A 6,058-nucleotide genomic window follows, 5' to 3' on the forward strand; every position below is an offset into this window, starting at 1 on the left:
TTTAATTGTTCTGGAATAACTAATATGGAAAGGCACACTTATCAGATTGCTCACCCCCTCTGATGGAACATTGATTACATTTTAGGGGGTTGTGAAATCCCTAAAAAAAAATTACTTTTAGGACACGCAGGAATTTAGGGACTAAAAAGGCTACAAGACTGCAGTTGTCGCACTCTGCAGGTGCAGTTGCTAACCAGCTTACAGTAAATGAGGTAATGTAAAAAGGCATTCATGTTGCAAGGAGTACACAATCACATGCAAGGGCAATTAATGAAAACACTTTGAGGCTTGCATATGATTTGATGATGGAAATCAGCAGAGCTTCTGCTCATTTACTAAAGCACTGGAACAAATGCACTTGTAGAGTGCACATGCATTTTGCAAAGTGCAACATATATTTGCTTTAGACAAATCAACACCACAGAACATTCCAGCAAATTTTAACGAGGGTGGGGGTGGGGGGGTTGTGAAATCTAGATAATTGCTCATTAGCAGCAAACTATTTGGAGTGAGTTTAGGTGGGGGGGGGGTGGGGTTGTGAAATCTAGATAATTGCTCATTAGCAGCAAACTATTTGGAGTGAGTTTAGGTGGGGGGGGGGGGGGGGTGGGGTTGTAAAATCTAGATAATTGCTCATTAGCAGCAAACTATTTGGAGTGAGTTTAGGTGGGGGGGGGGGGTGGGGTTGTGAAATCTAGATAATTGCTCATTAGCAGCAAACTATTTGGAGTGAGTTTAGGTGGGGGGGGGGGGGGGGTTGTGAAATCTAGATAATTGCTCATTAGCAGCAAACTATTTGGAGTGAGTTTAGGTGGGGGGGGGGGGTGGGGTTGTGAAATCTAGATAATTGCTCATTAGCAGCAAACTATTTGGAGTGAGTTTAGGTGGGGGGGGGGTGGGGTTGTGAAATCTAGATAATTGCTCATTAGCAGCAAACTATTTGGAGTGAGTTTAGGTGGGGGGGGGGGGGGGTTGTGAAATCTAGATAATTGCTCATTAGCAGCAAACTATTTGGAGTGAGTTTAGGTGGGGGGGGGGGGGGGTGGGGTTGTGAAATCTAGATAATTGCTCATTAGCAGCAAACTATTTGGAGTGAGTTTAGGTGGGGGGGGGGGGGGGGTTGTGAAATCTAGATAATTGCTCATTAGCAGCAAACTATTTGGAGTGAGTTTAGGTGGGGGGGGGGGGGGGTTGTGAAATCTAGATAATTGCTCATTAGCAGCACACTATTTGGAGTGAGTTTAGGTGGGGGGGGGGGGGGTTTGTGAAATCTAGATAATTGCTCATTAGCAGCACACTAAATACACTCAAACAAAATACATTCCAAATGAGTAGACTAGGTGGATATGTTCCCATCACTTCATGCTGGGAAGGTTATTGAAGGAAAATATACATGCATGACAAAAAATAACAGGAAAAAAATCCAGCATGTGTGAGGATAAAAAGGGGACATTCACACTATATTGCAATGATGGTAAGTAGTGTTTGAAGCAAGAAATACATTATATTATCAAAGATTACATAAAAGAACATGTGATGCTAATAAAAGAAAAATATCTTACCTTAATATAGTCCTTCTGCAGGACCTGTATGATGGCAGAACAGGTCTCTGGGATAATGATCCCCAGAGCCTGGGGGGAGATGCCTGTCGAGAACTTAAGGTCCTGCAGGCTTCTCCCTGTGGCCAAATACCGCAAGGTAGCGACCAGCCTCTGCTCCGGAGTGATGGCTTGCCTCATGCAGGTATCCTGCCTGCTGATATAGGGGGTCAGCAAAGCCAACAAACGGTCAAAAACGGGGTCCGTCATCCGGAGAAAGTTCCTGAAATCCTCAGGATTATTCTCACGGATCTCACGGAGCAAAGGCATGTGACAGAACTGGTCACGCTGAAGCAACCAATTCTTGGTCCATGAACTCCTCCTCGCCCTGTTCATGGACTGGTCTTGGGCTGAAGAATAAACTACAGCACCAAGCACATACAATGCACGAGCTCTACGACGAGTACGTACAGGTAACATGGCTTCAAAACGGTCGGCTGGTCAGAACGCACTAAACAGAACGCACTGAAGAACAGCAAGGCCTGTGAAGAACGACCTGAAAATCAGGAACGAGCGGCCAATAAAACAAAGATTTCTCAATGCCAACTGACCAAACGCACTGAAAAGCAGATACAAACCTCACAAGCACAGACTGAACAACAGTTAAAACGAACTGAAAAATACGAGTCTCACAAGCGCGAATCGTCTCTCACCAAACTTCTACTAACACGAGATAAACACGAGATTAGCAGAAGGAGCCCAAAGGGTGTCGTACGGGCTATTGAACTTCCGTTTTATAGTCTCGTCGGACTTGGTGTACGTCACCGCGTACTAGGCTGTCGTACTTTTGTGTGGTCGTGTGTGTGTAAGTCCGTTCGTAAGAAAGTCTGCCGCAAGTCCGCCGAAGGTACGTCGGAAGTCTGTCGGACAGGCTGTCGGACTTTTGTAGACGAAAAGTCCGACCGTGTGTACGCGGCATTAGTGTCCCCATTGGAAGATTTCCCCTCTATTACCGGTCCAGTGATAGCTAAAAATGTGAAATTTTCTTTCACATTCACGTCTGGTGATAGGGCAACGAGAGTGTGAAAAGAGCCCTTCCTGTAAAGCTCACATTGGGTACAATTCACTAAGCGATACTTTACCACATCCGAATATGTGGTAAAATAACACACAATGTTCTGGGGAAAAAAACTGTACAATTCACGAAGAAACGCTCCTTAACCACCTCACGCCTGCACTATAGCCGAAAGACAGCTACACCGCAGGCCTAAATTGCTGGAAGGGCGTCCATGTAGATCATCCAGTGCATGAGCAGCCTCCATGCGCCCTGCGGGCCATGCTCCATGATCAGCGACTCTATGAGACTAGGCTGATCAAACATCGGAGTAAGGGGCCAACCCCGACCCCTTATCACCTGATATTTTTTTTCCCTCACTCTGACAGCATGAGGAGAAAATAAAAAAGCCGATCACTGGCTTCTGTCAGAGGGATATCAGTCCCAAACAGCTAGAGCCACTGCCGCCTCATCTGTGCCCACCAGTGCAGCCTACCAGTTCATAACACAAAACAATCTCCTGCACTCAGGCCCTTAGTCCATGTGTAAGTGGTGTAGCCAACCCTTTGGATAAAGTGTGGAAAGTCAAAGGTCTTGCTGCCCTCCTCAGAACAATGAGTGTCCTTAATGCTGAAACATACAGAAAAACAGGGAGGGCGCACCGACCTTGTGCATTACCAAAGATAAAACTTATTTGAATAGTAAAAACAAAGATCATACTCACAAACAAGCGTATAAAAAAGGCTTAACATTACTCCAAGGATTCGGAGTCGTGTCTTTTAGACACCTGCAACCTGGACCGGATGTTAGGAGGAACCAGATAGCATCGCAAAATGGCTTACGTGTTACGAGGGAGTACCCTCTTCATCAGAGCCTCAGCGATAGCAGACTCCATAGCAGAGCATATCACTCCACTGATAGCAGGTCTGCTATTGCTAAGGCTCTGATGAAGAGGGTACTCCCTCGTAACTCGTAAGCCATTTTATGATGCTATCTGGTCCCTCCTAACATCCTGTCCAGGTTGCAGGTGTCTACAAGACATGGCTCCGAATCCTTGGAGTAATGTTAAGCCTTTTTTATACGCTTGTTTGTGAGTATGATCTTTGTTTTTACTATTCAAATAAATGCTATCTTTGGTAATGCACAAGGTCGGTGCGCCATCCCTGTTTTTCTATATGCCTACCAGTTCCACCTATCAGTGCTGCCAATCAGTGCCTCATCATCAGTGCTGCCTATCAGTGTCACCTACCAGTGCTGCCCATCAGTGCCACCCATCAGTGCAGCCTCATCAGCGCACATCAAGGAAGGATAAAAAAATTACCTGTTTGCAAAATGTTATAACAAACTATGAAAACTGGTGTTTTTTCAATATTTTCGGTCTTTTTATTGTTTGTTTAGCAAAAAATAAAAACCCCAGCAGTGATTAAATACCACCAAAAGAAAGCTCTATTTGTGTGAAAAAAAATGATAAACATTTCATATGGGTGAATCCCTATCCATGTGCCCGGCCCCTTTCATGACACCAGGCGCATGAATTCCTATGGCAGGGATGGGGGGGGGGGGGGGGTTTGAAGCACATGATTAGAGCCAGAGACTCTAATAGGCTTCAAAAAGGGTTGTGTGAAGATAGCAAATTAAGTTTCGCTATTTTCACACTAAATCTTCTCCCTGCCAATCAGGAAGCAGGTGTGAGACCTGTTTCCTGATTGGCCAAAATATCCGCCGATACTATTGGACGCCTGATGTGGAGCCAGGGAGGAAGCCTGCCAGCCTGAAGCTGCTGCCTGGACCCTGCACCCCCTAGCCTGGAGCTGCTGCCCTGACCCTGCACCCGCTAGCCTGGAGCCGCTGCCTGGACCCCGAACCCCCTAGCCTGGAGCCGCTGCCCTGACCCTGGACCCGCTAGCCTGGAACCGCTGCCCAGACACCCGCTAGCCTGGAGCCGCTGCCCGGGCCTCGCTAGCCTGGACTCGCTGCCCACACCCCACCGTGCTGGTTGACACCCCCATCTATCTGGATCTATCTATCCAGGTAAGTGCCGGACCAACCAGCAGACGCGCAGGGGGGCAGGGTGTGGTTGTTTGCCACCCCCCCCCCCCATGAACAAAAAACCCACTGGTAGCTACTGAGGTACAGTGTTGTATGACCGTGCAATTGTCATTCAAAGTTCGACACACTGAAAGCTGAAAATTGGCCTGGGCAGGAAGGGGGTTTAAGTGCCCAGTGGGCAAGTGATTAAAATCTCACATGCATTATCTTTCCAAAGTATGCCTTATATACCGCATGAAACCGTGCAGTAAGTTATCGCAAGCATCTGATATAATGCTTTTCCAAAAAAGTAGAATGCAGCCAGCAATTTAGTCATGGCTGGTATGGCACGGCTTCTCTGTGTTGAGGGCTCAATGTACCCTATGAGTTGGATATAAAGCTCAATGATAAGTGGCTTGGATAACGAACTTCTGCAGGAGATCAGCATCTGTGAATTGATCCAGCCGTGTGCGCTCCTTAAAGCTTCTTTCCTTTAAAAGGACCACTTGAGATCTTCTTCTCCTCCTCCTCTTCTGCATTGCTTTAAATTCCAGAAGACTGGATTTAAAGGGCTCTATCCTCTTTGCTATGCCGTCTGCCAGCCTCCAGAGACAACTTCTGAGTAAAATCTGACTGATACCTGCTGCAGCTTGCACTTTCCTGCCTATTTTTTAAAACAATCCCTGGGTGGTCTGCCCGTTGCCATAGTCATCGCAAGCTTGAACCAGTACCGAATTACCACATTTATTTATTTCTGTGAATTGACTTTAATGCCTTTTCATGCGGTATTTAACAAGTGTTTTTGGTGTTTGTGCTAAATACCGCATACAAGCAATAGTAAATTTACATTTTCATTATCTCATGCGTTAAGTGGTCACGTGACCGTCATACCGCATGCAATAACCTTTAGTGAATTGTGCCCACAGTTTTTTATAGTAACATCTGTCATTTTTTTTAAATGCAGACACCCGCAACTCGCCCCCCCCACCCTCCACGGCAAAATATTTTTTCACAGTGCTTCTGGGGAAGGGGGTGGGGGTGGGTGGTATGTGGCAGTGGACAGTGTCAGTAGTTTTTTTTTTTTAATAATTGATTTTTTTACAATATAATTATTATTATTATTATACAGTATTTATATAGCGCCAACAGTTTACGTAGCGCTTTACAACTTGAGGGTAGACAGTACAAATACAATACACTTTGATACAGTAGGAATCAGAGGGCCCTGCTCCTTAGAGCTTACAATCTAAGAGGGAAGGTCAAGAGATACAAGAGGTAATAACTGTGGGTGATGTGCTGATTGAGAAGATAAGTGTACAGTTGTTAGGTGGGGGCCAGATAGGCTTCTCTGAAGAGATGAGTTTCCAGGGATCGTCTGAAAGTGGATAAAGTAGGAGAAAATTGGACGGATTGGGGTAGAGCATTCCAGAGGATGGGG

Source organism: Aquarana catesbeiana, linkage group LG08 (genome assembly GCF_042186555.1).
Source record: "Aquarana catesbeiana isolate 2022-GZ linkage group LG08, ASM4218655v1, whole genome shotgun sequence".
Taxonomy (NCBI): Eukaryota; Metazoa; Chordata; class Amphibia; order Anura; family Ranidae; genus Aquarana; species Aquarana catesbeiana.